Consider the following 20,110-nt stretch of genomic DNA (forward strand, 5'->3'; position numbering starts at 1 on the left):
TAAGGCCACATTTAGACTACGCAGTACAATTTTGGTGTCCTTACTATAGAATGGATATTAACTCGTCAGAAAATGTACAGAGAAGAATGACTAAAATGATACATGACGTCCGGAACCTGTCATATGAAGACAGACTGAAAAGACTAAGTCTGCATTCGCTAGAGAGGCGTAGAGTAAGGGGAGACTTAATTGAGGTGTTTAAGTGGATGAATGGTATAAATAAGGGAGATATTAGCAAGGTACTTAAAGTGAGCATACAGGATAGAACTAGAAATAATGGTTTCAAACTAGAAAAATTCCGTTTCAGTAAGGAAATCGGTAGAAATTGGTTTGGTAATAGAGTAGTAGACGAATGGAATAAGCTACCTAGTAAAGTAGTTGCTGCCTCTTCCATTGAGAGTTTCAAGCATAGGCTAGATAAGCATATGACAAATAAGGGGTGGATATAGAATAAAGAAAATCTTATAACCAATACTTATTCAAAAAAATTTTCTTTTCAGGTAACACTATGATAGTCTCTATTCCCCTTTCACACTTTCCTGTAAAATGTCCACGCCAGTTTTTCTATACGGCGTGGTGTTCTTTCTGACTTTTTCCTGCCGGCTTCGGCTGGAGGGTTTGGAGGGCGGGGGAGAGCCTTCTTCTTTGCTATCCTTATCTCATTCTAGTAGTTCAGTTACTCCTCTAGGAGCTGCCTAGCATGGGCCAACCGGCCTACTGCAGTTATCCTCTCTTCTTATGTTCTTATGTTCCCTCTCATACTCAGGCTTTCCCTGTCCCACCCCACCCTGTTTCCCTTCTACACTCTCTCTCCCTCTTGTTTCTCTTCCCTAACCCCTCTCTTCTTTCTCTTTCCATCTTTCTTCTTACTCCCTCTCCCTCCTTCTCTTACTGTCTCTTTCCTTCCCACTCATTCGCTCCCATTCTCATCCCTTCCATCCTTCCACTTATTTTCCCCTATCCCACTCTTTTCCCCCCTCCCACTCTTTCTTTGTCCCCACTCTTTCCAACCCCCACCCTACTCTCTCTCTCTCTCTCTCTCTCTCTCTCTCTCTCTCTCTCTCTCTCTCTCTCTCTCTCTCTCTCTCTCTCTCTCTTTCCTGCTCAATTTCCTCCTCTCCCTCCATCCACGAGAAAAGATTAAGCAGTACAATGGAAAGTGGAAGAAACTGGAAACGAAGAAGTTGTAAGGAGAGTCGAAAGAAGGAAGACAAAGGGAAGAACAGAGGAAGAAGAGGAGAGGAAGGGAAAGGGAAGAAAAGAAGGGAATGGGAAGAAAAGAGAAATGGATGAAGAGAGGAAGAAATGGAGAACAGAGGAAGAAGAGGAGAGGGAGGAAATGAAGAAGCGGAGGAGGAGGAGGTGAGAGAAAGATCAAAGGAAGAAGAGAGGAGAGGAAGAGCAGGTGAAGAGGAGAAGAGGAAGAAAATGAACAGCAATGGACATAGAGAGGAAGGGAAGGAAAAGAATGAGTAGAAAAGGATGAGAAAAGGAAGGGAAGGAAAAGAATTCACAGAGGAATGAAAGGAGGCTGAGGCAAGAGGAAGAATGAACAAAGGAAGTAAATAAAAAAGGGGAAGGATGAATGAACAAAAGGAAGAAATTGGGAGAAAGAACTAAGGAAGAATGAGCGGATAAAGAAGAGGAGAGAAATAAGAGAAGACGAAGAAGAGATCAAGAACAGAGGAGAAAAAGGAGGAACTGAGGAAGAAGAGGAGAGGAAGACGATGAGAGGTGGAAGAAAAGGGGTGGAACAAAGGACGAATGAATGTAGGCAAGTGTGGAGAGGCAGAACAGAGGAAGAGAAGGATAGAAAAGGAAGAACAGAGTAAGACAAGAAGAGAACGAAGAGAAGAGGAATAAGAAAAATGAACAGAAGATGAGAGGAATAACAGAAGAAGAGGAGAGGAAAGAGAGAATTTAGGAAAAAGAAGAGGAAGAAGGAGCGTAGAGGCGGTAGATGAGAGGAAAGGAAGGGGAAGACAGAAGATAAGAAACTGAAAAGGGTGAATGAAGGAAGGAAAGAAACAGTGAAAGAAAGAAAATGGCGAAATTACAAAAAAAGGAGACTGTGGGAGAATGACACAAAGGACACCTTTAATAATCACACCCGCCCTACAGTATTGATAGGGAAAAGAAATAATCATTTATGGGGGACGGAGCAAATTCTGGCGTCTCATTCTGCCCAAGATCGGAGCCAAATGGAGGACTACCACTGTGCAAAATTTCGTGTTCGTACGGTAGGTGCAAAAAATATATATATGGCTTTGTACCCACCAGAACCATCCCCCCGAGGATCGGGACACTCTGCCTAAAACCTGCTTTGGGTGAAGGTCTACCATTTAGCAGAATTTCATTTTTCTCGGTACATTCTATGGTCATGCATACCAGCATTGTCTGTGAACTCTTACTAGCCTCTGTTTCTCCGACGGGATAACTTTAAGAGAGATCTGCCTGGTCTAGTTGCATATTCCTAATTATAAAAAAAAAAAAAAATGCTATGGCCGTGCATAACGGCGTTGAGCCCCCCATCCCCCGCCTCGTTGGAGGTGGTTGTCACGAGTCCAAGCCTACCTAAATCGTGGCCTTGGTGCAGGTCTACCGCTGTGCAAAATTTCGTCAACCTCTCCCCCCCCCCCAACAATAAAGCCTATACCCTGTCCTTTGATAAGGTACAGTAACTAAGTCATTGAGAAAATGAGTGAATGACGTATTTGGCCGACTCTTTGGGTGCAGCTATAAGAAATAGTGAGAGAAAAGAGACGATAGTAAAATGAGAAGAAAAAAAAAAAAATAGAAGGCTGCGAGCGGGGGCGAGGAAGAGAAAGGACGGAAGTTGAAAGTAGGCATGACATTGACAGGACAAAGAAGGAAAAAGTCAAGGAAAGAAGTAAAGAAAGAAGGCAGGGAGGGAGGGGGAAGGGCGAGGGAAGCCAACACGTGTCCTGGCCAGATAACAACAAACCATTACAGAGTTGCAGTCTTAATTCAACTCCCACTTCTTAATTGAGAGACTTCAAGCACCAGACACTCCCCTCCTCTCTCCCCCCTTCCCCACCCCCATACTCCCACTACCCCTCTCCCCATTCGCCACCACCACCACCTTTCCCTTCTACCCCTCTCCTTTTTTCCTACCGTCTAGTTCCCCTCTTCCTCTTTGGCTACTCCCAGTCTTCTCTCTCCTTTCCCTACCCACACAAGTTTCTTTTTCCCGACTTCGCCCCCTTCCCCACACGAGTCCTTTTTCCACCCTTCCCTTCTGCGCTCATTCTTCTCTTTCCCTCTCCTTCTCTTTTTGCTCCCCACCTTCCATACCGTACTCCCATTCAAACCCCAGCTCTTCTTTCCCTCTCCTCTCCCTGCCTCCAAACCTCTCCCCTTTCTTCCTCCCACCACCCCCATCGTCTGCCTTTCTTTTCCTTCACTCTCTTTCATCACCATCCACCCACCTCCCTCTTTTCCCTCTTCCCAACTTCTCTTCCCCTTTCTTGCCTTGCCCCCCCTCTCCCTACAACCCTCATGCTTCCCACGCTCATCCGTCTCTTCTCGTGTGTACCTCTATTTTCTCTTCATTTTACTTTTCTCTAGTTTACCCACCCCCCTGTTGTGCCTCTCTCCACCTTCCCTTCCCATTTTAACCCCCCTACCAAGACGATTTTATACAGCTTAGGGGAGGTGCCTTGCAGTGAAAATGTTTATTAAGGCTTAGTCGAACTCCTCCAGTTCGAAAAGTCTGTCGTAACGCCGAATAAAATCGTCTGAAAATAAAAAGAAAAAATTATAATAATATGTTGCTGAATTCGAAGAATTAGTTTAGGATTGAATCGTAGCAGTGAAGTGGATAAAATGCCGACCTGCTCCCCACATCCACCATTTGCACTCGATTCCAATCCCTCACACCAAACCCTTCCCGCTTTCACAGCCTCCCACCCACCATTTCGCTTTCCATTTCGCTCCCTTTCCATTTTTACCATTTACATATTCGTTTCTACGTACTCTTCTCCCCCCCCCTTTTCTTTTTCTTTGTCTCATAAGTCCGTTTCCATCAATTGCTCTTTTTCGTCGCCTGTTAAACGAAACCTTTACTGCACTCCTTCCCCTTCCAGTCACTTTTATTTATTATGTAGGTGAGCGCACGAACCAATATCATCAGCGTTACAATGGAATCTTTACTTTACTCATGTTAGGAAATGGAGAGACTAGCTGCAGCCTTAATTAACCTTTTCGCCACCAGGGAACTCTCCTCATATGAATAGGTTGCTAGGATACTTTGACGCTAGAAGGATTTGATATAAAAATACGATATCATCTGAAGTAGTTAATGTATTACTTTCCTCATTAAACTTTTAGCAGTCGCTCTGTTCTACATCCATTACACTCTGTTTCGACACTCGCCATTCCCCGTGCTCACTTCCTTCGCGGCTACTTTTCTTTCCATTTTCCATTCTTCTTTAGACCTCCTCTGGTTGCCCTCTTTTTTGTTACCCTTCCCCGTTCGCTTCTGGATGCTCACTTTTCATTACTCATGCTCACTTCCTTCCCATCTACTTTCCTTTTCCACTTTCGGTCTCTTCCAGGCCTCTTCTTGATTACCTTCCTATGTATATAACCATTCGACATTACTCGCTGCTTGTTCTCCTGATTTCCATATCGTCTGTTATCCCTTTCCTTCCGTCCACAATTCTTCCTCTCGCTTTACTATCTCTTCACTCTTTTCCCCCCCAACTCCTTTTCTACCTCCCCGTCTTTCCCACTCCCTTTTAAGTGTCTTCCTCTCCCGCTCCCTCGCCTCCTTCAATTTCCACTCACCCACTATTTTCTCATCATTTGCCACTCCCATTTTTCCACTACTTCCTCCCCATCCTCACTACAACTTTACCTGACACCATCACCTCTTTACCTGCCTCTCTTTCCATTCCCATTCCTACTTTCTATCCCTTCCCTTCTCTTCCTCGCTTTCTATCCCTTCCCTATTCTTCCCTTCCCTTCCTAAATCTCCATCCTTCCCTTCTTCCTTCCTTCTCCGTCCGTCTTCTTTCTATTCTTCTTCTCCATCCTTCTCTCTCCTCCATCACTCCATACCCCCTCATCCTCTCGTTGCCTATCCCACCTCTCGCCCCTCCCTCTCCACCCTCATTACCTCTCCTCCTCTACCCATCTCCCCCTCCATCCCTTTCCCTATTCACCCAGCTCCTTCTCCCCCCCTTCTCCCTCCACCTTTCTACCTCTCTCCCGCTCCACCCTTCTCCGCCTCCACCCCTCTCCCCCTCCCGCATGTAAATTCCCGAGGGCCCCAGAGTGTTAATATCCCCAAAATTAAAACTTTTAAAATTAGTGGCCAAGTATTGCGTGGTTTTGCCCGGCCCCTGATGGCCTGGATCACTGTCTTAGAGGGAGAGAGAGAGAGAGAGAGAGAGAGAGAGAGAGAGAGAGAGAGAGAGAGAGAGAGAGAGAGAGAGAGAAAGAGAAAGAGAGAGAGAGAGAATTTCTCAACATCTTTAATTTGAGTGACGCCATTGTTTTGTTTGTTTGCATGTATCTCTCTCTCTCTCTCTCTCTCTCTCTCTCTCTCTCTCTCTCTCTCTCTCTCTCTCTCTCTCTCTCTCACACACACACACACACACACACACACACACACACACACACACACACACACACACACACACACACACATACACATACACACACTAAATAATAAAGTCAAGATGTGCATGCGGATGTCTGTCGATGCGTTTGTTCGTTTCTTTCACGAGAATGATAATAGATATCGACCTAATTCTTTTTGCATTAGGTCGGAGTAAGTCCAGGAAGTGTCAGAAAAAAAAAAAAAGCAAAATATATACCTATTCTTCTACCTTATCCACCACATTCTCCCCCCCCCCCTCCAAGGAATCATACCTCTCTTAATACCTCCTCACTTCCAATCATACCCTTCTCCATCCCTTGCGCCTCATGCTCTCTCTCTCTCTCTCTCTCTCTCTCTCTCTCTCTCTCTCTCTCTCTCTCTCTCTCTCTCTCTCTCTCTCTCTCTCTCTCTCTCTCTCTCTCTCTCTCTCTCTCTCTCTCTCTCTCTCTCTCTCTCTCTCTCTCTCTCTCTCTCTCTTCTGCTGTGATATCCTTTTCTCCTGCTCCTATGCACTATATTAGGATTAAGGCCGGACCACCTCGTAGGGACCGTAAGGTCTGTGTGGTCTGTGTATCTATGTAACTCTATGTAACACTCTCTCTCTCCATCTCCTCTCCTCTCGTTTCCCACTCCCCCGCAGTCATAGCCTGCCTTTTAATATCAACCCATCCCGTGCCTTACTCCTCCTATCCTCTCCCCCACTCTCACTCTCATTCATCTCCTCTCCCTCCCATTCCCCTAACCTTCCTAAATACCTCTACGTCTCTAACTGTCCGTGCCATCTTCTTCTGCAGACTCTCCCTCGTCCCCGAACCCACCAAATAGTTCCCACCTCGCTCTCCCCCCTTTATATTCTCTAATGTCACTACCCACCCCTCCCTCCCGATTACCTTTCCGTCCCCACTAATCTCCCCCCTTCCTCTCTCCAGTCCCCTCTTCCTCACTGTCTTTCTCCCTCCCTCCATCCCTTCCTCCCTCCCTCCTTCTCTTCTTCCTCCCTTCTTCTCCTCTTCCTCTTTCCTCTCCCCCCACCCCCTTCCCCCCATGTGTGAGCCTGTGGGAAATCATGGGTTTGTCTGGCAGCGATGTGTGGAGACTGAGCCCTGAACACTGTCACTCCCCCTGGACTATAGTCTCTCTCTCTCTCTCTCTCTCTCTCTCTCTCTCTCTCTCTCTCTCTCTCTCTCATTTATATATATATATATATATATATATATATATATATATATATATATATATATATATATATATATATATATATATGTAATACTGGATACCGGTATACAGTATTTATACTGTTACCACAGTATAAAGCCAGCCAATCACCCCACCTTCCGGAGAGGATCAGGATAATGGTGATGATATATATTATTCCCTCTTCATCTCCTTTCCCAATTCCACTCTTCTTCCATCTTATTTTCCTCCTCGTTTCTTGTGTTCTATACTCCTCTCTCCTTTTCAACCCTTGTTCTCCCACACCATTTTTCTTTTCCTCCATGTCTTACCCTCTTTTTCCTTCTCCTCTTGTTTTCCCCTCTTGCTATTCCTCTTGTTTTCTTGTCGCCCTCACTCTTCTTTCCTCTCCTATCTTCTCTTGTCTCTGATCTCTCCATTCTCCTCTCCCTTCTCTCCCCCCTACCTTTCCTCTCCCTCCCCTCTACTACCCCTTACCACGCTTCTCTCTCTCTCTCTCTCTCTCTCTCTCTCTCTCTCTCTCTCTCTCTCTCTCTCTCTCTCTCTCTCTCTCTCTCTTCTCATTCCTCTCCTTCCTCTCCTTCCTTCCTCTCCTTCCTTCCTCTCTCCTCTTTCCTCTCTTCCCCCCACTTTACATCTCTCTCTCTCTCTCTCTCTCTCTCTCTCTCTCTCTCTCTCTCTCTCTTCTCATTCCTCACCTTCCTTCCTCTCTCCTCTTTCCTCTCTTCCCCCCACTTTACATCTCCTTTCCTCCTTCCCCTTCCCCCTCCTTTCTCCTCATCCCCTGTCTTCCCACTGTTGTCCCTTTTCCTCTCTCCCATCCCATTCACTTTCCCATTCTTTCTTGTCCTTCCATCCCCATCATTCCTTCCTTGTATCCTCTCCACTCCCTTCCTTCCCCTTTCTTACCATCTTTCCTCCAATTTATCCTTTCCGCTCCCCTCCATCCCCTCTCTCTATCTCCCCTCCGTGCTGTCCACTCTGTTCCCCTCTTTCCCCTCTCTCCCCGTCTACCCTCCCTTGTATCCTCTCCTCTCTCATTCTTCCCTCCCCCCTTCTATCTTCTTCACTCCCTTCCGTACCCTTCTCTTCCCGTCTCCCCTCACTTCTGTCCCCTCCGCTCCCTTCCTTCTCATCTCTGTCTCCTTTCCCTCCTATCCTCTCCACTCTCCTCCTTCCCCTCTCTCCCCGTCTCACCTCTCTCACACCCTCCCCTCCCTCCTCTCCCCTCTCTCCCACCCCATCCATTCATCTTCCCCCTCTGAGGTAATCGTGCCATTCCTGTCCACCTAATTGTTCCTCTGTTTCCTTATCATTATCTCCCCACCCGCATCTTTTTCTTTAAGTTACCCCTTTCACAAGTTATAATTTTCAGTTTATCATTAAGTTACATATTTAAGTTATTCCTCTTTATTCATTTTTTTTTTCCTTCCTTTTAAATTGCTCTTTCTGATGTAGCAATTAATCCTTCAGTCCAGTAATGTATTGTATTGTATTCTTTTTTGCTTCGTCTCTCCCTCCCAGTTAGAAAAATGTCCACAGTGCAGAGAGATATTGTCTGGTAGAGGCTAAAATAAGACAGAAAATAGGTCTTTGGGTTGAAGAAGTAAAAGTAGTTCATTTAGAGAGAGAGAGAGAGAGAGAGAGAGAGAGAGAGAAATCACGCTATAATGCCTAACAAACTTCCCACACAACCCCCTCAGGACCAACCACCTCCCTTGGGGCCATATGCTTCGATGTTCCTTCACTCTCGTTAATCATCTCCAATATTGCTTTGCTAAGGTCAGTGCAAGTATCATTAATTAAGTGGAGATTATTGGATACGGATTATTAATTTCCTCTGCGTCTTGGCACATGAAAAATATATAGGAGTTCGCTGATTTTGCTTAACGGTGCCTTAGTTTACGTGGGAATTTTAAGTGCTTTATATATCACTAAGTATTATGGGAAATATGAAAAATAAAAGAATCTTCCATATTTATTTGATAGTTCTCTCTCTCTCTCTCTCTCTCTCTCTGAAGCCTTCCACATACGAGTATACATCCCTTTGATAAGCAGTGGGTAGGAGCGGGTCACTTCTCTTGTCTCTTGCTTCTTTCCTTTCTAATTACTTCTCTTTTCTTCCTTCCTCTCTTGTCTCTTCCCTCTCTCATATCTTTTCATTCTATCTCTCTCCTTCCATTTCTTTACTCCCCTACCTTTCTCTTGGACGATATGAGCAGACCAGAATTTCAGCGCTTCCAAATATTCACGCAGGTCCAAACTCTCATTAATACATCCAAAATGCCAGAATTTATTTCAAGCCTATCAACCATGTGAGTGAAAATTTCGAGTGATAAATATAACAGCCATTTCTCGGATCATGTTAATCCTTCCAGCAAGCGCTAGGTGATTGGATTCGGCTGGGAGTGAAGTACAGCCTGGGAGCATGAATCAGTATATATCTTGCATGACAGTTATTTTTGATTCAGGGATGGAGGCGGTTTGTTCCTGACCACGCCCTCGCCTGGATGAAAACGTCTGGCTATAGGTGGATACTGTAAATAGATTTTTACTTAGTACTGGTTCATTCTAAGGCTACACTGCAGTTTTTTCTTCTTATCAAATTTTGGGCCTTGTTCTCCTGGCATTAGCAAGTTCTCAGCACCTTTTTGTCACCACTTGATTTCTGCTCATATCTGGTATTTAATTTTAGGTTATTGATATTGATTTGTCAATATTACAAGGATATTAGTATCGCACAGGAGAATTCTAAGTGTTTGCTGTGTTGGGTGTCCTGAATTGAATAGAATCGTTTGGAAGCAGTCAGAATGAGACGCAAGGTTCCTAATTTGTCACCCGGGAGCAGGTGATCGTTAACCGTATTGCTGTGGCAGGCTTTCTTAAATCGAAGCGAAAGGATTGAGTTGTAGTCCGTAAAATGAATCTCCGAGGAGAGGATGCTATACTCTGTTCACCTTTACTTGGCCTCAGATTACTATCCCTCAGTCTTGAATAATGAGCTGTAATATTAGACGAACGCTAGATTATGATCCTAATGATGAAGTGCAGTGGAAAGTTTAGAATCGCAGTAATGTCTTTTTCCGTTACTGAGCTACATGAAGAAACTACAAAAAGGACAAAAATCTGATCCAAGTTAAGGTGAATGAAGTATAGCATGTTTGTTATGTCCACGATAATGCGTCCTGGTCTTTACTTTTTCAGTACAGTGATTTATTTTCTTTATTTTTGCTAAGTATTATTTTTGAGTTCGAGTATATAGTGGTTAATATGAACTCCCTTAACCCCTTCATTTCGATGATGTGATGTAGTCTTGCTGCAGTACTTAATAAGGTTCTAGTCAGGTTACAAGAGGCACGGAGATGGAGCAGTAAGATATAGCCTGCTTTATTCCTTTATTCCTACTTTACTCCCCTCATTACCATACAGCTCTCTGAGGGGGAATAAAATTGTCTGTAGATAGCAAGAATCAAGATTAATTAAGCATTCATCGTAGTAAAGGAGATTAAAGAAAAAAAAATCAGCAGTTTTAACAAGGACAAAGTTAATAACAATAACATTAGCAGACATTAACATGACGAGCGATGATGATGATGATTTTAAAATTACCATGTCAGTGATGTCTAATATTCTTTTATTTCTCATTCAGGTAAGTCCTTCCACTTTCTTGGGAACGGTGTATTTCAAAAGGTAAGTAAGAAATGAACAGAAAGAAAATAGGAAAGAAGAAATCCCTACTGGCTGAAACCTAGAAAAGACAGAAAGGAAAGATATTAGAGTTGACCTAGACTGAAACACAGACATGAAAGAGACTGAAAGAAATATGAATGAATGGCTGAAATGTCACGGACAGAACCCAACAAAAGGAAGCGACAAAAAAAAAAAAAAAACGGAAGAAATGACTTAGTAACGAAGACATGAAAAGGAGTAGATTATATGAGAAAAATCATACTAGTAACAGAAACAAGAAAAACTACAGCCAACCAGAATAAAAGGAAAGAAAGAGAAGACTCGCAGAGAAAGATGGAAAAAGAAAGGGAAACACGATAATGCAGGTTTCTATCCTTCTATCTGTACCTTCATCGCTAGCTTCCTTTCTGGTCGTTCTATAGCTGCTGTCGTAGACGGCCATCGTTCTTCTCCTAGATCTATCAACAGTGGTGTTCCTCAGGGCTCTGTCCTATCACCAACTCTCTTCCTTTTATTCATCAATGATCTTCTAAGCTGTACATCTAACTCTATCCACTCATACGCTGATGACTCCACCCTTCACCTTTCCATTCGGTTCCCGCAACGCCCATCTCAACAGTTACTTCAAGAAACAAGGGATGAGGCTATGGCACACCTAATGTCTGACTTGGCTCATATCTCTGACTGGGGTAAATAATATGGTTGTCTTTAATGCTTCTAAGACTCAGTTCTTACACCTATCAACCCGACAAAATCTTCCACAGGTATACCCACTAATGTTTAATAATATTCAGATTAATCCTGCATCATCCTTGAACATGCTTGGGGTTTCATTTACTCGGGACTTATCTTGGAAAGATCATATTGCATCTCTTGTAAAATCTGCTTCCAAGAGATTGGGTGTGCTAAGCCGACTCCGCTCTTTCTTTACCCCTGCACAATTGTTGACTCTATACAGGGGTTTTATCCGCCCCTGTGTGGAGTACAACTCTCATGTGTGGGGAGGCTCCCCACATACAGCTCTTCTCAATAGGGTGGAGTCAAAGGCTTTTCGTCTCATTAACTCTCCTCCTCTTACTGACTCCCTTCAACCTCTGTCTCTTCGCCGCACTGTTGCATCTTTATCTCTTTTCTATCGCTACTTTAATGGTCACTGCTCCTCTGAACTGTCTGCTTGCATTCCTCCACCTCTACGACGGGCGCGTAGCACCCGTCTGGCAGCAAACTCTCATCCCTTTTCTGTCCAACTCTCTAATGCAAGAGTTAACCGTTACTCCCAGTCTTTCATTCATGCAACAGGTCAGCTCTGGAACTGTCTCCCTCTGTCTGTATTTCCTCCTGCCTATGATCTCCAGTCTTTCAAACGCAGTGTGTCCAGGCATCTCAAAATGATCGGATCTTGAATTTGGCTCTCTATTGTATTTTGTTTTTCTCTTGGAGGGAACTGTTACTGCGGGCTCATGGCCTTTGGTTCCTTCTTCCACGCATAAAAAAAAAAAAAAAAAAAAAAAAAAATCTATCTATATGCTCGTGTGTATATATATATATATATATATATATATATATATATATATATATATATATATATATATATATAAAATCGTCATCCCTATCCTCATCCTTCTCGTCTATTTTCTTTCCCTTTCCCTACTCCTTTCTCTTTCTCTGACGTTCTGTTTCCCCCCTCTTTGACACCCTCTTTCTGTCTGTCTCTCTCTCCCCTTTGAGGCCAGATGACGGAGTCCCAGTGGAGGTGCGGGTGTGGGAGGTGATATTGGACCTCTTTGGCTTGCCGCACTGAAGGGGTCATTTTGTACCAGGAAAGAGAGGAAGTGGGGGATAGGAAAGAGAGGAGAGAGGTGAAAAGTAAAGAGAATGGAGAGAGAGAGAGAGAGAGAGAGAGAGAGGCTTTCTCTGGCTTTCCGCTCCAGTCGGTCTTTGATGGGGAAAATGGAAGGGAAGGAAAAGGAGAATGAGGGGAGGATGGGAGAGAAAAGCATGAGAGGGGGAAAAGGGAGAATACAGACTGTGGAAAATAGACGGAGGAGTGGTGAATGGGAGAGAAAGGGAAGAGGAAAGAAAACAGGGAGGTGATGATAGGACGAGGAGGAGAAACTAGAGAAGAATGACGGAAAGAGGTGCGAAAAGGAGGGGAAATAAGGTAAGAGAAAGTACAGTAAGAAAACAGATGCGAGGAAAGGTAGGGGATGAGAAAATTCTGTGATTGTAAATTAGAAAAAGGAAGGGGAAAGACAGAAGAAAGTATGCAGAGGAATGGTAAGGGAAGGAAACAAAGAAGAAAAGCTCCCACAAAAGAGGATGAAAGGAAGAAGTGTGTAAATGAAAAGTAGAGGATATGAAAAGACGGAAGAGGAGGAAAAGCGAGAAGATGGAAAAACGTGAAACAGGACAGGATGGGAAGGGACATAAGCGGGTGAGACAGGACACAAAAAGAAGAGGTGAAAGAGAAGGATAGAAAATGAAAAGTGAGTGAAAGGAAGGAAATAGAAGACAAAAATGATGAAACAGGAGAGGAGAGAGGGAAAGGAAGAGAGCAAATGTAACAGGAGAGATAAAGAAAGGAAGAAAAGATGTGAAACAGGAGAAGAAAGAACTTAAGACATGATGTGGAGCAGAAAAAAACGGAAAGTGATGAAACACATTAAACAAGAGAAGAGAAACAGAAGGAAAGGGATGGAAGGAGAGAATGGGAAGGATACTGAAAAAAAAAAAAAAAAAAACTTGGTGTGGGAGGTGATACTGGACTTCAGTGACTGTCCGTACTGAAGAGGTTATTTTGTACCGTGGAAAGTGATAGGGAAGGATGAGAGAGAAAGAAGAGAGACTGGAATGGAAAAGAGAGGAGGAGGAGGAGAATTGGAGGGGAGAGTTCGAGGAGAGAATAAGATGGGCGGGGAAAATGGGAGAATAGGAGGGCAAATGGAAGAGGGAGAAGTAAGAGGGAAGAAAGGAAAAGAGAATTGGGAGGAAAGGAATGGGGGAGAAAAGAGTAGGATAGGAGGGAAAGAGGGGAGAATGGGAGAGAGGACAGGAAGAGTAAGGAGCAGGAGGGAAGAAGGAAAAGAGTTAGGGGGCAGGGGATGGAAAAGAGAAGAGTGGAAGGAAAAAGAGTAAGATGGAAGGGAGAGGAGGAGAAGAGAAGGATATGAAAACGAGTGGATGAGAAGAGTTTGTAGGGGAATGAATGTGAGAGGACGGGAAATGAGAGGAAACTGAAGGGTAGGGAGAAGATGGGAACAGCAGGAGATGACAGGAAAAGACTGGACAGGGAGGCGCGAGATTAGAGAGAATTAAAGGAAGGAGGAAGTGATATTTGAATGGGAAATAAGGGATGTATAGAAAGAAATGGCATTAAAGGGGAAGGAAGAAGGAGAAGGGAAAGGAATGGGAAATCAAGGGGAAAGGAAGAGAGTAGGAGCGACAGGGAAAGGAAAAGGGAAGGAAAGAAAGTGAAGGGAAAGGAAGTGAGAAGGGAAAGAAATAGAGGAGGAAAGAAAGGAAGGAAAAAAAGACAGTTGAAACTATAAAGAAAAGGGGTGAAGGTAAGGCAGTTTAGGAAGAAACAAGGTTTAGACGGTGATACTGAATTCGGCTTGCCATACTGGGGGTACTGGGAAAGTGGTCATTTTGTGTTTGGGAAAGTGGGAGGGAAGGGAAAAGGAGAGAAAGGCGGGAAGAAAGAAGGAGAAGAGAGTGAAGGGAACAAGGAAAGAGGGAACAGTGCAGGGAAGAAGAGGTAAGAGGATAAGAGTTGAGAGTGGAAAAAGAAAGAAGAGAGAGTAGAGGGACAAGGATCGAGGAGAAAATAGGAAGGGAGGAAAGAGAAGGGAAAGGAAAGGAAGGAAAGTGGAGAGAATGGAAGTTATAAAGATAGAAGGGAGAGCTGTAGGAAGGGGATTGGAAGTGGAGAGATTGGAGGGAAGAACGATAGAAGAGAGAATGGGAGGGAAGGGAAAGGAAGGTAAAAGAGACAGGAATGATCTCCCTCTGTACTCTTCACATCCTTCCTCATACCTTTAATTCTCTTACCTCGTTTGTCTCCCTCATCTCCCTCTCTCCCCCTTCAATTTCCTATTTACTCATCGTCCTTCTCTTCCTCTGTCTTTATCTCTTCTCTTTCTCCCTTATCTCCCTCTCCTTATATCAACATTTCCCCTTCCTCATTATACCTCTGTCGCTTTCATCTCACTCTGTGTTACATCTTCTCCTTGTCTTCCTCCCCCGTTTTTTCCTCCTTTTCCCCTTTATGGTTTCTCTCTCTCTCTCTCTCTCTCTCTCTCTCTCTCTCTCTCTCTCTCTCTCTCTCTCTCTCTTCCCCCAAGCACAACGCAAACTATATTCATTATCATTCCAACACGTCCCCTCCCATCCCCTACGTTCTCTTCTGTCCTTCCTTCCCACCCTCCCCTCCCCTCTCTCCTCCCCACCTCTCATTCCATTTCTTTTCTCTCTCTCCCGCCCGTTTCCATTATCCTCAATTTCCTCAGGCCCCTCTCATCTCTTCTTTTTTCCCTCGTTCATCCTCTCATCAGTAAGTAAATCTCCCTTTTGCACTGAATCATTATTAAATTTCTAACTGATATTGCCCTTTTTTTTTGTCGGCTTCATTTATAATTTTCTATTGCTTCTGTGTTTGCATTGGCTTTGTTTCATGTGGGAAGTAATGAGGAAAGTTATTGCTTTACTTGGACAGTAATCTTTTGTTGTTGCTGTAGTGGTGGTGGTAGTGGTGGTGGTGGTTGATTTATTATTATTATTATTATTATTATGATGATGATGATGATGATTGTTGTTGTTTTTTGTTGTTGCTTTAGTGGTGGTGGTGGTGATGGTGGTTGTAATTTATTTTTATTATCTTGTTATTGTTGTTGTTATGCTATAATTATAATTATAAATATTATTACCCTTCACCTGACAGAGGAGGGTATTGTTATCACTGGTGTCCGTCCGTAGTGTTAGGCGGCTGGGCGTCGAGATTTCGTTTCTGGAGCAAAACTCAGAAAGTGTAAATTACAGAGTCATGAAATTTCACATAGTATGTGTCTTATAGTGAACTGGTGCCTTTTGATAGGTAGAATGCTATGTCAAGCATTTTTTAAAATAAAAAATAACTTTTCTCAGAGATTTCAGTGCGACCAGCGCTGTGAAGCGGAAGCCAGAACTCAAAGTATTCACTACAGAGTTATGAAATGTCACATACTTATGTATCTTATAATGGACTGGTGCCTTTTCATCGGTAGTCTTAAGTAGATTTTTTTTGTTTTTGGTAATGAAATAAAAAAAAAAAAAAATTCTCAGATTTCAATGCGACCTGCTGTCTCTGTGTTATACAGAAAGGGGGGGGAGGGCGCATAACTTGGATAGGTGTGCAGGGAGGTGGGGGTATGTACTTGGTCAGGTGTAGGGTTGCACGCAGCTTAGCATTGCCCGTGTTTTCGGTTCCTTGTAGTCTTCTTAACTCTTTAATGGAGATAATGGAGACATCCATGAACCATGTAAATCCACAGGCATTATCAAGACTAAAATTTCAAAACTGAAATATCAGTGAAAGAGTTAAGATATATCTTTCTGTTGCCTGACACTGCGTCCCCTGAGGAGTAGTCTTTACAAAGCGATATCCAAACAGTAACTGTACTTCCTCTAATAAATATCACTGCGGTCAACACAGTGGCTTTTGCTCCTGTGAGTGGGAGGCAGCAAAGATTTTTTTGGTTCCTATGATGTAACCATTTCAGCCTGATGATGTATTTTTTAAATTATGCAGGCTGACAGCAGATGATTATATACAGCGATTTTCTTCACATGAATTAGTGATGATTGTTAAAAACTCAAAATCCGTCCCGTTAAGTGCGAAAAATTTCTCCTTACGTGAAAAAAAAGTTTGTAGATAGGAAGACTCATATCAGATAGTAATTAATGAAAGGCCTGAATGAAATACATGAGAAGGTAACTGTATTGATGGGTGTTTATTAGTATACAAGGTACTATCGCAGTGTGTACTGTACAATTCTGCGGAAATATTTACCTGTGTTTCAGTATCAGGAAACAGCCTGCACTAGGACATCAGTTGCGAATGTGGAGACAGTATTTGAATGTATAAGGTACTAACGATATAGACAGATAGATAGATAGGTAGGTGGGTAGGCAGGTAGAAAATTACTAGGTACGAGTTAAATAAGGTTTGCTGTTTGTGTGTGTGTGTGTGTGTGTGTGTGTGTGTGTGTGTGTGTGTCTGTGTGTGTCTGTGTGTGTCTGTGTCTGTCTGTCTGTCTGTCTGTCTGTCTGTCTGTCGGGGGTGGGGAGCGGGGAAGGCTTCGGGTGTAAGGTTAAGGAAATCCCATAAACCCCCTCATTTTCCTTCCCATTCTCCTCACCCCACTCACCCCTCGCACCTCCTTATCTCTGCCTCAGTCCTCTTCCCCTCATCACTCCCCCATTTCTCCCTCTCCTGCTGCCCAATATCTTTCCCCTCACTTCTCATCCTCTCTTCTCCCCTTCCATTCTTTATTCAGTCCCTCCCATTAGCCCTATCTCTCCTTCCTCCCTCCCCAGTTGCGTCCCTCTTCCTTCATTCTCTTTTCCTTTCTCCTTCCCTTTCCTATCATTCCCCTTTTCCTCCCTTCTCTCCAAGTCCTTTTTCCTCCCCCGTAATCTCATTTCTCTCTAAGCACTTCCCACCCTCCCTCACTTCCAAATTTTTCCCCTCCCCTCCCCCTACCTTACCCATGTATGCCCTACTACGTATATTCCTCCTCCCTTTCACTTGCCGATTGTCCTCTTTCCTCCCTCCCTACCTCTCCTAATCCTTTCCTCTTCCTAACGGAGGGAGAACTTCCTCTTTCCGTATAAACCCTATCCTCTCTCATTCCCTGTTGCCCTCTCCTATCTCCCTACATCCCCCTCTTCTCTCTCTCTCTCTATGGATCCCTCTCCATCCCCTCCATCCCTCCCCATGCTCTCCCTCCCCATGGATCTCTCCCCATCCCATCCCTCCCTTCCCAGGGATCCCTCCCCACCCCCTCTACCTCTCCATATTCACCCCTCCCCATCTCCACTACCCCTCTACATGCATCCGTCCCCATCTTCTTTACCCCTCCCCATGTATCCCTCCCCATCCCTTTACCCTTCCTCTCCGTACATCCTTTCCCCATACCCACCCACATCCCCGCCACCTCCCCTCTTCTCTCCTCCTCCTGCGTTCCTTGTATTGAATTTGTATTGAATTTGGTGTGGGCTTTTACTCCCGCTGTATTGGGTTACGACAAACTCCGGACACCGCGCCCTTACACCCGGAACCAATGGCCTGTGCGATTTACTACGACGGTTAGAATGGACATCCTGGAAGAAACAGAAAAAAATCAAGGAAAGAAAGAGCACCCAGAGATTTATATTCTTCACCCCCTACCACCCTGCCTCTCCGCCCACACCCGACCCCTTCTCTACTCGGCATTCTGCATTTTACTTCGCGTCTGGGTGGGTCTTTAAACGCATGTGGGCTCGAGAATATGGTGAATAGTTTGTGGTTTCCGCGAACTAGTTGCGTTGGCATTTTACGGGGTCTGGCTCCCCTGGCTGGCTGTCCGGCTGGCTGGTTGGTTGGGTGGGATTATTTGTGACTGCCATCGGTATAATCGCTTGTGGATTAATCGAGGGTGGTTTGGTCGTTAGATGTGAAGTCGAGGTACAAGTTCATATATATATATATATATATATATATATATATAATATATATATATATATATATATATATATATATGTAAGGTTGCTCCTTCTTTCTTTAGCTGATTATTATTGGTGAATTTTCATCTTCGTTATCAGTTATTATTGGTATTTGTATGATTGGCATTTGATCATACTGTGTTATTTTAGTAGTGCGAATGTATTGTTCTGAATAGTAGAGAAGTATGTACACACACACACACACACACACACACACACACACACACACACACACACACACACACACACACACACACACACACACACACACACACACACACACACACACACACACACACACACACACACACACACACACACACAGCAAGTATTTTTGTAGATGTGTGCAAAATTTTAAATGCTACCAACAGTGGCATAAAGTTTGACTAGAATTGCAATATTATCAGCAATAGTAAATTCAAGGGTAAACGTGCAGTTTTTTTTTTGTTTTTTTGAGTGAATTTTTATGTATTAATCTGTAAAAGCTGTGATCATCCACCAGTTTTTAAAGTGACGCGGATGAACCATTTTTGTCTCGCCTCTGTTTTAGTTTGATTTGTAATGCTTCAGTCTTTTTTTGCTCATTGTGTAATCTGCATCCAGACTGCTTCATATTTTTCGCTGCTAAGATGTCTCATCTGAACAGCAGTCATTTCGATCATAGCCTAAATATTATTGCTAGTAGAATCCATACCAGCCGGAGCTGATTATTCACTTCATTCAAACAGTGAGATTTTCTTTTTCTTTTTTTTTTACAGTAGACCATTTACCTCCTTGTCTTTTTATGTTCAGGTATATGTTATATTTTTTCTTATCCTTCAGCCCCTTCCTTTTCCTATCCCTCCTTTATTTTCTTTTGTCCTCTTTCTCTCTCTGTCCTCATCACTTCTCATTTTGCATTTTATTGATATCAACTTGAATATGTATTTCCTCATCTCTCTGCAGTCTCTGGTGATCAGCATTTTATTTCTTCCGCGTTATCGCCTGTTCTCCGCCTCCCCTTCGTTATCCCTCCATCTTTCCCACCATCCCTGTTTATCTTTATTACGCCTTTACTGGCAATGTTTCTCTCCTCCCTCTTTCGCTCCCCTGGCGTATATCCTTTCCAAGTCTCATTCACGCTTGCTATTTTGTTTCTATATCTCTTTTCAGTTTTTGTTTATTTTTTCCTTGTTCACTATTTCCATTATGTTTGTTTCTGGTTCTTTTTCTCTTCTTGATATTTTTCTTGTCCCTTGTTCCTGTTTTCTTTTTTCGTACTTCATCTCTCTCTCTCTCTCTCTCTCTCTCTCTCTCTCTCTCTCTCTCTCTCTCTCTCTCTCTCTCTCTCACTGATTGATGAAGGCAATAACTTTTACAGTGTGCGTCCCTTCTCCCTCTTTCTCTTTTTTATCGCTCTTCTCCATTCCCTTCTTCCAGTTTCTCCTCACAGTCTTTTCTTCTATCGGGCCTCTTATTTACTTCCTTTATTCGCCCTCTTTACTTTCATATATTATCTTTTATCTCCTCAAATCTGTATATTAATGTATTTATTTATTCTTGCCTTTACTAGACTTTTTTTTTACTTAAAGGTCACTTGTACTACACGGATTGATAAATAATTCATCTGACCCCTGCAAAGCTTTAAAAAATAGTTTGAAGATAGAGTGATTAAAATGAAAAAAACAAGAACACACACACACACACACACACACACACACACACACACACACACACACACACACACACACACACACACACACACACACACACACACACACACACACACACACACACACACACACACGATATTTGCAACTCCCGAGAAGCACAATAAAACCGACGTGACCTGAAATTGCTTAGTTGTTTGTAGATAATGTG

This window comes from Coenobita brevimanus, chromosome 18, assembly GCF_032717465.1.
Source record: "Coenobita brevimanus isolate Jiangsu-jjx chromosome 18, ASM3271746v2, whole genome shotgun sequence".
NCBI lineage: Eukaryota > Metazoa > Arthropoda > Malacostraca > Decapoda > Coenobitidae > Coenobita > Coenobita brevimanus.